The following is a 16018-nucleotide window of genomic DNA, read 5'->3' as shown; positions in this document are numbered from 1 at the left end:
CAATTCTATCAGAGTACAGTGTAGAACGGAGGTGCCAGTCTATTTCAAGATCCCCCAGAAATTCCCTGTACTGTTGGGTTGAGGCCACTGTTCCAAAATTGCTCCTAAATTCATCTTGCCGTCCTTCCATCAGTGATCGTGTTCAAGCCAGAAGTGAGGTTTCTAAAGTAACAGATGGCCATGCTTGTTGAACTGTCCTCAAGGATCCCTTCAGGCCTCTCCAGAAATATGTGCAAATGCCTTCCCAAGATCATCAAGGCCTCCTTGACACACTTCTTGCCAATCTTTGATTCCACACTCACCAATCCTGTCACAACAAACTTCTTGAACACCAGGCCTGCCTTCCTCCGAGTTCAGGGACCTTTCTTTGGCCTGAGCCCTAAAGCTCATCTACTACCTTAGACAAGTTTTATTCTTACTCTGTGAGATTTAAGTGACAGCGTCAGAGCAAAACTTCTGCACCAGCTGCTCGCAGCCAATCCTTTGGCAGAGTACTATGGATAATGTGAAGACAAAAGACAAACGAGGTCACAGAACCTGTGCTTCTACTTCTGCCCTGGACCTCAAGGTAGGCCAGGGTGGCCAGGCCAATGCCTCTCAGCCCATCTAACTGGGAGAAGAGATCTTTCTAATTTTCCTCCACTCAAAACAATGCTTACTGCTGGCTTGCTACTGAGTCCTGGTTCTCTGGAAATTGAAGGTCAATTGACATGTGCTTTGTCAACATTGTTGCTTGGGGTTTTTGGTGTTTTGTTTTGTTTTGTTTCAGTTTTTAAATGTTAATAAGAATTTGAGGAATTCCCTTTCTTTTCTTCTTTTCCGTTGACATAGAAGGTTCACAGCTTCAGAGAGAATCTGGGCAGTTGGTGGGAGTGATCAATCCAGGCTGGTGGTGAGCAGCCCACAAATTTCTCACATTCCTCTTTTTGGTTATCGGCCATCATTTTTCAACAGGTTCATAGAACGTGCCAACCTGAATACACAGAGCTCTGAAACTACAACCCTTTGCTATGGGAATGTTACTAAAACAACAAAAGTAAGTTTTAACCAAGTACCAAGTTTTATCAAACATTGTGACACTAATAATAATATCAGCTATAACAATTCTAACCGATTGTATCTGGCACTTAACATTTTACAGATGGCTTTCACAAATATTATTTATTTTCATCATTAACGATCCTGAGCAGTAGTAGGTAGGACAAGTATTTTTCATGGTTACCTGAATAAACAATCTGTGTTCTGGACAAGTTAAGAAATTTGCCCAAGTTCAAACAATTATTTAGGAGAGGACATGGAATTCAAAGTTCTAGTCCTAGTTTTGGTTCATTTTTACTATATCAGCTTTGGGTATATTTTTCTCTGTTTTGAGAATAATTGTTCTATCTAAAGTTCTCAGTGGTATTATTTCTAATCTTCAGTTAGATAGAAAAACAAAAACCTTCTCCTATGTTGCTTTTCAAATAGAAATTGAATAGGCAATCGCCCTGATTGAAAGGTATCTCTTCTTCACCATTTTCTTCCAGCAGGAAAGTCTGCAAAGGTGAAGAGACTGGGATGTAAAGTACAGATCCCTAAGACTCTGTCCTTCCAGGAGGGCTCAAAAGGAGCCCACGCTAACCTTCTGAAAAGCAAACGTAGACTGAGGGATCTAAACAAAGAGTCCTGCTTAAATAAGTGTGTGCATGTGAATATTTAGCATTATTTCCTAGAGGTATTTTCCGACTTATTAAAATGAACTGCTTTTAATTAATCCTAGGGTTGCTGATGACTTGCCAACCTCACCTCAGCCCTGGTCTTCCAATCTTGGGCAAAGGTAAGTAAATTCTTCTTCTTTTCTTTTTTCTGGTTTTAATTCTCATCCTTAAAATAATTGATGGCCAAATATATTTTGACTAATCTTTAAAATTGTTTTTATAACAGTTTTAAAATAAAAAAAAAAACAACCTTATCTTGTGGTGTCACATAATTTGCTACAGCAGGCAGTTTTTGCCCACACAAACATATTCATTGTCATTACTTCAGTATCAGAGCTGCTTAGAATATCATATTCCTGTAGAAAAGAACTAGCTGGATTTCCACTAAAAACTATAGGAGAGTAAACAGGCAAGTGACAGAAGGTTGGAGGCAAATGAAAGATGATCAGCATCCAACTTCTGCAGTATGCCGCCACTGAGTGAATTTCTTCAGGACTGTCATTAAGCTTATCTGTACCTAGAAAGAACATGTAATTAAGGCAGGAAGCCCTTGGGTAACAGCCTGACTCTGTCACTCACTGGATTTGATCTTGGTTAAGTCATATACTCTGTCCTGAATGCTGTTTCCTCATCTGGTACATCAGCTTTGCAGACACATTGTGAAGACAGAGCAAAGCAATGAACATAGGAAAACTGGCACAGAAGAAGCAATAAATACCAGCCCCTGTCCCATCGTTCAGCTCAGCATCCCCACAAGGTGAGCATGCAGTTATCAGCTGACTGAATTGCTCTGATTAAACCAAACCCCTGCTTTGAACATTTTTATCTCTCAGTTTCTAGGGATAAAATGTTATTTTAAAAATTAAAACCAGATGATACTAAATATAATCAGAGAATGTAGGATGGAGAATTGAGGGAAGGACTAGCTAAGAGCATAGGTTTGCCCGACTTCAAACTCATTTTAAGGTTCTGGTTGCAGGGAATGGGTCATTATAATCTTCTTCTTCCTTATAAAAAGGAAGTTTTAAAGCATAAAGTAAAATGAACGATGTCAACTGCCTCATGATCCAGATGTCTTACTAGACTGAGTGGGTCCTCAATCTCACACAAGTCCATTATATAATTAGCACCAAATATTTAAAACAAAACCCTTCACATTATTTTTGCCACAGCATGTTTAAAGTAGTGAAAATTTGGAAATAACGTAAACATCTAATAATAGGAGTATGATTATACAGACTGGAATGACTCACACTGTGGATACTGTGAAGCCATCATGAGGCTACTCTTGGAAATGTTTGCTAAGGTAAGTGGAGAAAGAAGATTATAAACACACACGTAAACACACACATACACTCACATATGTAAAATGAACACTTTAAAAAATATATTTACAGGTGAATTTACATGAAATTGTTGGCAGGTAACATAATAAATGATTTCCTGTGGATTGTGGATTTATGACGAATCAAGTCATTTCTCTTTATATATCTTAGCATTTTCTACTTTATCAATAATACTCACAACTACCATGATTGATTTAAAAGAAGAGGGATGAGGTACACAATTGTTTTTTAAGTAACTCATTATTTTTGACAGCCTGTAACTCCTGATGGCCACTGCTTTGAAAAAAGTAGCCTCAAGTGAATAATCTGAAGGACTGTATTTTGATCAGCGGCATTTCATTCTCTCTTTTAAATGTATTTTTAGAATTTTATTAGATAATATAAAGACCTATTAAGTCTTAAAAGAGGAAAAATAGTTTCTGCTAAATATGAAGTGAAATAAATATTTGAGATTTAGTTATAGTTATTTACAATGAATTTGCCTTTATAAAAAAAATGATTTTTGCCAAATGGTCATAGTCTCTAACAGTCTACATAAAAGGGAAGGGGAGGAATCACAGGAAGATGACAATAATCAGCTATAGAGAGATGTTGAATAAAGAGAGACATGTTCAATTGTTTTCATAATTCTGGTACTCAGAAATCGTTAATGAGACACAAATGAGTGTCTCTGCTCTCTGTTGGGATCTTGCTGACATCCTTTAGGATGAACCCAGTGAAGCAAGGAGTAGATGGAGATAATATTTGGCTCTGGACACAGGGAAAGGGAAGTGAGTGCTTGCTATCAGCTAATAATGAACCAGGAAACAATTTTAAGTTTCAGAATGTTCATCTGAGAGTCTCTGATGACACACCCCCACCCCCATGTTGTGCACACGCACACACGCACTGAGGAGGGTACAAGAAGACTGGGTTTGAAAGGCAGGGAAGTAAGTCACCATAGAGACTGACATGCAAAGACAGCCAAGGGTGCCCACTGAGAAAGCCAGAGAGAAGGCCAGCACACCTGGATGGAGTCTTGACTCTACAACTTCAGGGTAACCTGGAGCAGCCCTGCACAGTGTCGGGCCTCACATCTGTGTCAGTCTACAAACTCTGTAACTGGACTAGAACAAGTACAGAAAGTATTTACAGATGATTTGACCTTGCTGCAAGGTCATGATCAGGCAATACATCTTTCTGAACAGGGTATAGACTAGTTAGGTTGTTAAATTTCATGATGAATCACATGTGGTATGTCATGCAACAACATTTGGCACTTTAATGTTACTTAACAAAACCCCAAACACATAAAATTTTCTGAAAATCAAAACTTGTTTATTTTTAGTTTGTTATCTTTAATCCCTTTAATTTTTAACCAAGCCTGTATCTTACTTCATGCTTAAGCATTATTAGCTAAATTAAGGAAATAAAATTTATATTTTTGGAGGAGGGGTAGGAAAGGGAAGACACTCAGGAATAAAATTGATCAAATTATGTTATGCTGCATGTATTCAGATAGCATAATGCATCCAACAATTGTGTATAATTATAATACCAATAAGAGAGAAATTATATATTTTATTTATATTATACAATTATATAATTTATTTCTAACTAAAGTTAAAGTAATCTTCACTGAAATATTTCAGAGGAGGGGATCAGGAGAAGATCCACATTTTTTTGAAAGCAGCAAATAGATGTAAACCAAGTGACAATGAAAGGGATACCCAAAAAATGAAGTCTAAAGGGATTATTAATAATTCTTCTCCAAAAAAATAATTCCTGTAATGGGATCTTTTTTGTGGAATAATGGGTGAAATAATGCTGAAATGGCAATGTGCTATTTGCAGGTGATATATCTGTTAGTGCATCACTGAAATCAGCACCACTGAAACTCCAGCACCATTTACATAGAAAACATGCAAACTTCCAAAACCAAGGAACCACGTTTGGAGTCACCAAAATGTACTCATAGTCACTTTAGAAATATAATCTGTCTCTGATCTAGAGTTAGCCCAGACAGTATAATCATATGGTCCATGTAACATTCAAGGAGAGTTCTCTGTTATTGTAGATGTTCTCCAAGCATAGAAAAAGGTAGAAAGCTGCTGGGTGAGGTGGCACACACCTGAAATCTCAGCAGCTTGGGAGGTTGAGGCAGAAGGCTCACAAATTCAAAGCCAGCCTCAGCAAAATCAAGGTAATAAGCAACTCAGTGAGACTCTGTCTCCAAATAAAATACAAAATAGGGCTGGGGATGTGGCTTAGTGGCCTTGAGTTCAATCCCTGTTACCCACCCCAAATCAAAAAAGAAGAAAAAGGTAGAAAGCAGCTCAGCTCAATCCAGAAGCTACATCCCAAAACTCTTACATCAACTCCTTATCACATTTTGATATAAGTGTGTAGAGAAAGATTTGGAAGGAAACACCCCAATTAGAGATCAATTTTACTTATGCACATAGTAAAAACAACAACAACAAAAAAACATTCAATTATACAAAACTCTAATCCTGCGTTGCATGAAAACAACCACACCAATAGAATTATCACAGAAGTTTGAGAATAGTTCAATCTCAGGAAATCCATTACAATAATTCTGCAAAACTGACAGATTAAAGGAGAAAGAAAATTGATAAAATAAATGGCTAAAAATTGTTGAATTTAGGCAAAAAAAAAAACCTTTTCAATGTGTCAAGAAGAAAAGATACATAAATAAAGCTGTAACAGGTTGGAAGAATATTGGCAACATATAGAAAGGACCAAAGATAAGGACCCCACATAAACAGTTGTTACAAGTCGATGAGACACAGACCAAAAAAGATACAAAAGAAACATAAGAATAGATACAAAGTATATATGAAAATAGGCTCCAATTTTCTATTAACCTGTGAGTCACCTTCTTATTAGATTAACCAAAGTTTAAATTCTGTGAGGATGGGGAGAAAGGACATTTCATACTTTGTTAATACAAGTGAAATTTATAAAACATAATCTTTACCTTTGAAAGATAATTTATCAATTTTTATCTAACTACATGAAATAACTATTTGATTGATCATTGCATTTTTAGAAATATCTCCTTCAAAAATATTCTTCCATAATTACACAAAATCTTAAACAACTGACTATCAGGTGAATGTGCCCTTTTTAGAATTAATGGTATATTTATTCTATAAAATAATATACATGAAACAATTAAAATATTAAAATAAGTTCTTATTTACAACTCTTAAAAGATAGTTGAGACATTTTATATTAACAATAATTTTTTAAAAAACCAATTGCAGAACATAAGTACACTATGATTTTTTTTATGGGAAAAAAAGTCCAAAACATTTATGTAAATACATGGAGAAAAATCTAGAAATTTGAACTCTAAATTCTCATTGAAGGAAGGAGAAGCTTAACATGGAAGGTAAAGAAAATTGCTACTTTTCTTACATTTTTGCCTAGTTTAAATTTTTTACTAGAAGAATTTATTTGTGGGTTTTTTGGTAGAACTTAATTAAAGCTCTTAAATCCTCAGTAGAATATTGGGATTCCTATCAAAATATAATATAATAAGCAACAAAAGAAAAGAAAGCAACACATACACAGTCCCATCTTGACTCTGTCTCTCATCTCCTTGGCAGAGTTAGGATATTGGAATGCAGTAATTGATTAACCGGAAAAAAAAATTATTCCATTCTTATCTCTCATTACCCAATTTTGGCACAAATCATGTTTGCAGAATTATTTAGAACTTGCTTTATAAAATAATATTACTAATACTAACTTGTGGCTCTCAATACTTTTACAAAGCAAATTTCTATTCATTATTGTCTTGGGCAGGAAAGCTGAGTAAGTATTACCCCCATTTTCTAGGTTATGAGATATATAATTAAATGGAGTGTCTAAAATCACAGGACAAGCCAACTTGGTGGTACACATCTATTCCCTAGAGACTTGGAAGGCTGAAGCAGGAGAATCACAAGTTCAAAGCCAGACTTATTAATTTAGCAAGGCCCTAAGCAACTTAGTGAGATCCTGTCTCAAAATTAAAAAAAAAAAAAAATAAAGCACCAGAGGTATAATTCAGTGGTAAAATACTCCAAGGTTCAATGCTCAGTACCAATAAAAATAATAATAAAATTGAAGAGCAAGGGTAGACTTAAATTCAGGCCTCTTGGTTCTACTTCTGCTGTCTATTATACAACACCAGAGTGAAGCTTCTTGAAATTAAATAGCATAGTCAATAGATTTTTTTCCTACTATGGTAAGTCAAAGTTAGATCCAATGGAAGAAATATAGTTATTGATGAACATGAGATCTCCATTGGACATTTCTACTTGTAACATTGCCCCAAAGTGTGAAACTAGCAGTAGAGTGCCTATTCTTATCTTTTCATTTTGTATTGGCTTGTTTGTTTCTTAATGATTTGTAACATCTCTTAACAATTTATGGATCTTAATCTTTTGTCCTTTCTATATATTGCAAATAATTTTCCAATTGCCTGCAGGTACCCTAATTTACTAATGTTAGCCTTTTCTGAGTTGCCATAACAAAATACCTGAGGTTTGTTTGTTTTCATATTTAAAAAACTTTATTTAGCTGACAATTTTGAGAAGGAGCATGATGTTGGTGTCTAATTGACTCTACTGATAGCCTCATGGTTGCTAATATCACCATGGTGGGAACACATATAGAAGAGATAAGCTGGTGAGACAAGAAGTCAGAGTGAGCCAAGACAACTTTAAAGAAACCAATTTTCTGGGGGAGATCTACATTAATCCTTTCCAAGCACAGTACTATACCATGAACTAATTACCTTCCTCTAGGACCCACCTCTTAAAGGTTCTACCACCTCAATATTACAACACTGGGGACCAAACTTTCTACACCTGAAACACATATCTAAACCATAGCAACTAATGATTCCATTTCTCCCCAAGACTTTAATTTTCACTATTATCATTCTTTTCTTTATGATTTCTACAAAGTGCTTCCCAGAATGCATTTTCTAAGAACTCTTACAGAGCTGAAAACTGAAGCAGCTTGTGCAATATCACAGGGTTATTTAAGAGCAAAATCAGACCTAAAACCTGGCTCTCCTGAGCCCTAATCCACTGATCCGCATCCACTGCATTCCCACCTTTTCACCACATTGCTCCTCCATAGTTCATCCTTATTTCTTGAGGCATTGTGGATGCAGAACATGTGGTCAGAGGGGAAAGATGAGGGAAGATTAGGTTTATTAGCACTTCCTCTCAACTCCATTCAAAGCAAGAGAGGCTGTGATCAACTTAGCTCCGTGGCACAGACACAGAACCAAGGTCAAAGCAGCCTGGGCCTGGAGAAGGCCTGGAGAATATCGATGTCAGTGTATTTACTTTCTAGATTCAGGGAAAAACCTACGGAAGCAAAGTGAATTCTTCCATGATCACTCAGGAAGTGTCACAGGTCATTGCAAAATGTGGTTCTCCTCCCATTTCCCAGTCCTGTCTCATAGATCAGATTTCACCAAGCATGGGAAATTCCAGAAAGAACTAAGAGATGAGGAGATGCTCTTGAAAATTTGAAAGAAAGAGGGGGGGAATCTAAGTTTGAGAGACAATTCTAGAAGAATAGAAAAGCAGAGATAGTGAGATGGAATTGCCATTTTAAAATCTAGAACCTTATATCATTGGAGTTTAGTTCTCTTATCTGGGTTTGACTCTGTCATCTAACACTTTGTTTTCTTTTTTTCTACCTATTTTTTTCAAACTTCTTCCCTTACCTTTTTTGGATTAAATATTTTATTATTCCTTTTATCTCTTTCTTTTTTAAAAATATTTTTTAGTTGTCAATGGATCTTTATTTCATTCATTTATATGCAGTGCTGAGAGTCAAACCCAGGGCCTCACAGAAGCTAGGCAAGTGCTCTACCACTGAGCCACAGCCTCATTCCCTATCCCTTTATTTTCTTAAAAGCATTCTTTTACTCTTTCTAAAGATTTAGATTTTACTCTTTCTTACAGATTCCACCACGTGCATTATCTACATGGTATATTTTAAAGGTTCCTTGTTCTGGAATGTATTTATGCTGCCTTTTTTTTTTTTTTTTTTTTTTTTTTTTGACTCTAACAAAAAGACAGACCATGGGAAACCCAATGTGAAGGTTTGTGTTACTCCATGCATTTCATGGCAAGTTTGATGAATTACATATTTATCTCAAAATTAAAAACTGAAAAAAATATCTTCTAAATACTATCAAATAAGCATCATCTTTGAGAATTTCCATGGTTTTGGTCAAAATATACTCTTCATAACCTTAAGGAACTCTTCATCTATAACCCAGGGAGAGACACTTTTTTTTTTTCCTTATAAACAAGTGAAAGTATGTCAAGGGCCTAAGTAGGCTATGGGTCCTTTTGAAAAATATTATTTTTAAGAAAAATAGATGATATAAAGTCCATTGATTTCACAGATGGCTTGTTTGTGTGCATTCCAGCTCAATCGGAATAATTTCCTTTAGCCCATTAGAGAAAAGTTATAGAGAGGCCCAGTATAATCTGAATTTATGGCATCATCTGAGAAGGGATATTCTGTGACTGTGAAAAGTTATGGTAGTTTGAGGCTAAAGGGAGAGGAGGCAAACGGTATGATCGCGCTTTCCTTTGTGAATCAATTCCAGATGTTGTCATTAGGTTCTTTGAGTGTTGCAGAAATAAAATATCAGTGCTAGAGATTGTAGAGATGATCTAATTGAAATTTCTCCTTTTACGAAGGAGAAAACTGAGGCCTAGAATAACTGATTGCTGCATAAGTCATACAGTTGGGCCCAGAACCCAAAACACCTTTTGTCTAATTCAATAATATTCCAGTTATTGGGTTTTCATGGACAGAAGTCATCAGGAAGTGCAGAAAAAAAACTCCTTATGTCTCCACTACTGCTACATAATGTTAGTACTTCTTTGTGAAATTTCAGACCCTAACCTAGACCTGCTACTCAAAATTCTCATAGAAACAAAGATATCACTTGAAATATTTCTCTTGTATCCTCTATATATCAAATTAAATTACTTTGCTCCATTTCTTCCTGAGTATGTACATAATACATGAATTTGATGTTTGTTTATTTGGGGACATTGGAATATCTCTTCAATGTAATCATTTAGAATGGCTTTATAGATGGTCATCCTTTTGCTTTTCTCCTGAAGGGTCTAGAGTCCAACCAAAATTTCCTTACAAGTCTTGAATGACACAGTTTGCATCTCATGACATCAGTGCTAGAGTCCCGCCCTCCAGCAGCCTGTGCCAGGAGGGAGTAGAGATTGTGGAGGAGAAAAACAGGGAGGCAGAATCTCAACCTATAGGACTGTAATTCATTTGGACTGAGTTATAAGTTGCTAACTGATCTGAACACAGAAATTCAAAAATGTAGAGCAGACCTGAAAAATTATCATCATTTCATTGGTTACCTTGAAAGAAATAATTTATTAAAATATTAATATGAGGGCTGGGGATGCCGCTCAAGCGGTAGCACGCTCGCCTGGCATGCGCGGGGCACTGAGTTCAATCCTCAGCACCACATAAAAATAAAATAAAGATGTTGTGTCCACCAAAAACTAAAAAATAAATATTAAAAAATTCTCTCTCTCTCTTTAAAAAAATATTAATATGAAACTCAAATATAAAAGGGTTGGGGATACAGCTCAGTGGTGGAGCACGTGTCTAAAACTTGCAAGGCTCTGCGGTTGATCCCCAGTACCCACAAGAAAAAAATAAAAGCAAATCTAGGAAAAACTGAACACATTTTGAGACACATTTTGCAGTTCTGCTTGGTTAAAAAGCAAACTACTTCTAATCTCCAAGCCTCAGTTTCTTCATCTGTTAAAAGGTGATGACAAAAACCTAGGTTATTTTAAAGTTCAGCCAAGATATTACATGTAAAAGAGCTCTTAGATAATGTATAGAGGGACTGTGAGTTTGTTGTATAATAGCTAAACTTGGAGCCAACCTAGATGTCCTTCAGTGGATGAATGGATAAAAAAAAAAAATGTGGCATGTATACACAATGGAATTTTACTCAGCATTAAAAAAGAACAAAATCATGGCATTTGTAGGTAAATGGATGGCATTGGAGAAGATAATGCTAAGTGAAGTCAGCCAATCCCCCCAAAAACAAATACTGAATGTTTTCTCTGATATAGGGAGGTTGACTCATAGTGGGATAGGAAGGGAAAGCATGGGAGGAATAGATGAATTCAAGATAGGGAAGAGGGGTGAGAGGAAAAGGGAGGGGGTAGGGGGGTAACAAGAATGACAGAATGTGATGGTCATCATTATACAAAATACATGTATGAAGACTTGAGTTGGATGTCAACATACTTTATATACAAACAGAAATACAAAAAGTGTGGTATTCATGTGTATTAAGAATTGTAATGCAAAAAAATAATAATAATATTACCTTAGATTAGGTAGAGGAAAGTGAAAAGAGGGGAAGGCAGGGGATGTGGGGATAAGAAAAATAGTAGAATAAAACAGACATTATTACTGTATGTATGTGACTGTATGACCAATGTGATTCTACAAATGTATACTCAGAAAAATGAGAAATTATATCCCATCTATGTATGATATATCAAAGTATATAAGTGCATTCTATTGTCGTGTATAACTAATTAAAATAAATTTTTAAAAAAAGAATAAAAGAGAGAATAAATAATAAAATTTACTAGGGAACCCCCCTCCCAAATAAAGAGCTCTTAGATAATGTATAGACTACTGTGAGTTTGTTGTCTTTTACTGCTGTCAATAGTAGCCTCTCCTCTTGTCAATACAAATTACCTGCTTTAAAATTGATGTTGATTAAAATTATTTTATTAATAAATGGTTGATATTTTCATCTCTGAACACAGCAGGCAGGGAAAAGAATGAGAGCAACATAGGGTAGTAGGCATGGATACATGATGGAAATGCATTATATGAATATATATGCATATTGGCATACATGAATCCTTAAGCATTCAGAATGCCCAAGGAGAGTAAAATATGAATATTAGGCTTTAAAAAAGTGTTGGGGGGAGCTGATAGTTCATAAATTAGGGTTCATCCTATTGCATTGGAAAGGAACCAATCTTTGTAGTTCACACATTATCAAGCAGAGGGGGGGGGCTTAAATAATACTCAAGTGATACACTTCTAGGTAATATTGAATGGCCTCACCTACGAAGTGCTGTGGTGATAAAAAGAAAATCTGACCAAACGTGGTGGCCCACACCTGTGATCCAGGAGGCTGAGGCAGGAGGATCCCAAGTTCAAAGCCAGCCTCAGCAACTTAGCAAGATCCTGTCTCAAAATAAAGAATAAAAAGGGCTGGGTATGTGGCTCAGGGCTTAAGCACCCCTGGGTTCAATCCCCAGTACCAAAAATAAATATTAGAAAATCTGTATTTAAAACAGGATTCTTAAAAAGCAATCACCTATTTTTGACCAAGGATCTGAGTCTGCCTTATATCCAGGTACCTATAGTAAAAGTAAATGCAAATGAAAGATAGCAGTCCCAGGAGAGAGGTAAGGCTCCCAACTTAGATAATTTTAGCTACCAAATAAAAGGGTCACCATTTTGGAGAGCATATTTGAGAGAAGCCATATAAACTGGGACAGGGCAGGTTATTCTGTGATCATAAACAACCCACAAAACCTCAATGTCTAGAGACAGGATGTATTTCTCACATATGCCAAGCTTGTGGCAGTTGCTGGAATCTCCTCAGGACAGGTGTCTCCATGTATTGGCTTAACAATCCATTCACCTTCAATCATTTGTCCCCTCCATATCGACTCATTCCCCCCTGGTCACTGTGGCAAAAGAAGAGCTAGCAGGGGAGCTCAACAATGGCACTTCAGTGCTCAGGCATTTACGTGTGGCACAGTTGTTCTATTCACTCCTCATTGGCTAGAATGGGTCACATTGCCTAAGAGATCACCAGGGAAGGCAAGGAAGCATAATCCCCTATGTGCTGTTAAGTTCATTATGCCTTTACCAGAAACTCATCTTCAGTAGAAAACAATTGACAGACTCTATACTTAAAGTGCAAGCTATAGCTTTTTGCTAAAGGCCACAGCATGGGTACACATGGGGAGCAGGCATTGGGGCACACGCAGATGCGGAAGGTGGTCATCCAAACTGCAGAAAGCGCTGAAAGTCATTAGGAGAAGCTGCTGTTTATCTTATTCATTTTATGGTTCTTGTATGTGTTCTGTAAATTCTTCCTGTGGAACAGAGCAGGGTATAGTTTCTGTCATTTTCTAAATATTCTTTTTATAGGCTTCATAAAGGCCAATTTAAAAAAACTATCTGGATATCAATGTAAATAGATAACTGGACTGGTGTTGCAACCAAGATGCTAAAACCCAGAAGGCTCAAATCGAATGCATACCTGCCCCCTTACAGAATTTAACCTACTTCATGCCATCAAACCCAGTCCTTAAAATTTCAGAATGAATTCAACTTCAGTGGGGAAAAGTGCCAGGAGACACTTTTTAAGCACTGGCCAAAGAAAGCTTTGTTTAATAAATTTTCTTTCCTCTAGGACTCTCCCTGGAATAGGTGGTGATGCTATTTGCATTCTGAACACTCAGGAACTTTCCCTTCCTGAGTTTCCCTTCCAAGGCAACAGTCTAGCAAGAGCTGAAGGCAGGTTCGATCTTTAACCATCTGCACTCTTGCAGATGAACAGAGGACCAACCAACTCTTACTCTTGTTAGGAAGAAATGACACCCAACAATCAGTGGCCACCTGGCTATTTTCATGTGTACCCATTTTAGCAGCTAACAATGCCATGGTCATGTACTCCTACTGTTCTCCCTGATGATCAGAGAAACTTTTCCCAGACTAACTTAATTAGGACACAAAAAAAGTAATTTTGGAAGACTTGATTATCAGGAACTTTAATGTAGGAAGAGGGACTCCCAAAGCTACTTTGAACAAAAGCAGGAATTTATTGGGAAACTTATTGGGAAAGCATAGTTGTTTTGGGGATTGTGTGTGTGCACACATATACGTGTGTATGTGTCGGTGTTTGTGTGCGATTTTTACAAATTTATGAGAACGCAAAATCAGATTCTGCCAAATTAAATCAAAGGGGGAGTACATATTTTGGGAAACAGAGAAGCATTCTTTGGAGCAAAGTTTTTTAAAAGGGAAAATTGTATGTGGCATTTTTTTTAAATGGTATTACCCTTACTGCCCAAATTTTCACAGTTCTTTAGCAATTTAGAAACATATTTATGCAAATATATGTTCTCCACACTCAGCATTGTTACCTCTAAGAAAAATATAATATTAATGCTATTTTTATATCATTATAAGATGTTTTTTTAGAGTACTCTTACAGGAGGCTAATGGTATTTACTCAGTGACTTAGATGTAAAAAGATCAGCAGCATAAGTAATAGATCAGATTCTCCTGGTTTGCATCCTACAGCTAAACTCTAGACTTCATGAGAGTCAGATAAGAGATAACAAAACAGCAGGCAGGCTACAGTTCAGCTTTTACTGATTTTCAATAACTAAATGTTTGTATGCGGTAATTAACCCATATGAACTAGGGTTAGATTAAACTGTGACCTATAGTGTTCCTCTCAGCAGATAGACACCTAGAGTATTACTTAAGGTCCCCTTACCCTAGATAGTGGTTCTCAATAAGAGAGGGATGGGGCTATCTGTTAACAATCTATCCAAACATACATAGGAAATAGAGAGCAAAGAAACTACAAACCATTGGGCTAAATCCTTCTTCACCCCAGTGTGTTGGTAAGTTTAGGTGTACATAGCAAAGTACCCTAGACTGGGTAGCTTAAACCACAGAAATGTATGTCTCAGACTCCTGCCGACTGGCATGTCCAGATCATGATGCCAGCAGACTTGGTGTCTAATGAGGGCTCTCTCTTTAAAGGTCAGCCACCTTTCTGTGTCCTTAAGAGAAAAGGCAAAATAGAGCTCTGGTCTCTCTTCCTCTTATAAGGGCACTAATGCCATCATAGGGGCTCCATCCTCAGAATGTCATTTACACCTAATTATCTTCCTAATGCCTCACCCCATATCCCATCACATGAGGATCTGGATTTGAAATATGAATTGGCAGTATGTGGGCGGGGCACAAGTGTTCAGTATATAACACCAGAAGATCATAATTGCTAATATATTTCTGTAAGATAAACGGAAAAGATCTAACAACCACAGAGCAAGCTCGATGCTCAAATGTCATGATTAGAGTGATTCTCCAATATTATTTTCATGAAATCTCACACTATTTGCATGGTTTTAATTCTAGTTAGCCATCAGTTTATATTGTATTTTGCATTTTACTGATGGATACTGTAGGAGAGAGAACACTCAAGACACCAATATGAAATATATTAATGCTAAATACTATTTGGCTGAAGGCAAGGTTTACACTTCGGTAGTTGTGACTGCTCTCTACTCTCCCTTTCCCTATATGACTCATAATTCTCAGAAACCAATTAATAAATTCCTAGGTAATGAGGAGTCTCTCTGTATACACACGTGCACACACAAACTGCAGTGTTAATTTGTTTTATCAAAACAACCAAAAAGAAAACACCTCTTCTCTAGGATACAGTTGAGTCTGGAACACCAAAGGTGGAAGACTTCTGGTCTAGTTCTGTCCTCAGCTGTCTCTTTATCATCTTGATAGTGTTATTGCCCTCTGAATAACCTTGACTTCATCAGGGTCTCATTTTAAACTCATCCTTCTTGGAACCAGGGTTAATAACAAATTGCAGAGCTCTCAGTCTCTCTGATCAGAACCACTGTAGCTTCCTCACCCGAGTTCTCTTTGCCAATTTATAAATCTATATCATGCAGATTTCTCCAAAAGCATCATTTCTTTGAGGGTGAAAGTGGAGGTTAGTTCTTTGTAAAAATTCCTTCCTAAGCTGCTATTGAGTATGGACTTCATAAACCTCTATCATCTGTCCCTACAGAAGCAGCTGGAATTAACTCTTCC

General features: G+C 36.7%; 1 long non-coding RNA gene across 1 annotated transcript; it reads left to right on the top strand.

The window, feature by feature from the left end:
* The first annotated feature begins 972 nt into the window (after positions 1 to 972).
* LOC308642633 lies at positions 973 to 2428 on the top strand. Its single transcript, XR_014020596.1, has 3 exons — positions 973 to 1036; positions 1760 to 1816; positions 2342 to 2428. It is a non-coding gene; the product is annotated as an uncharacterized lncRNA (long non-coding RNA).
* Positions 2429 to 16018: the final 13590 nt, after the last annotated feature.

The sequence above is a fragment of the Spermophilus citellus genome, assembly GCF_964194105.1.
Source record: "Spermophilus citellus genome assembly, chromosome: 2".
Classification (NCBI taxonomy): Eukaryota; Metazoa; Chordata; class Mammalia; order Rodentia; family Sciuridae; genus Spermophilus; species Spermophilus citellus.
This window is presented reverse-complemented; position numbering and strand designations above follow the sequence as displayed.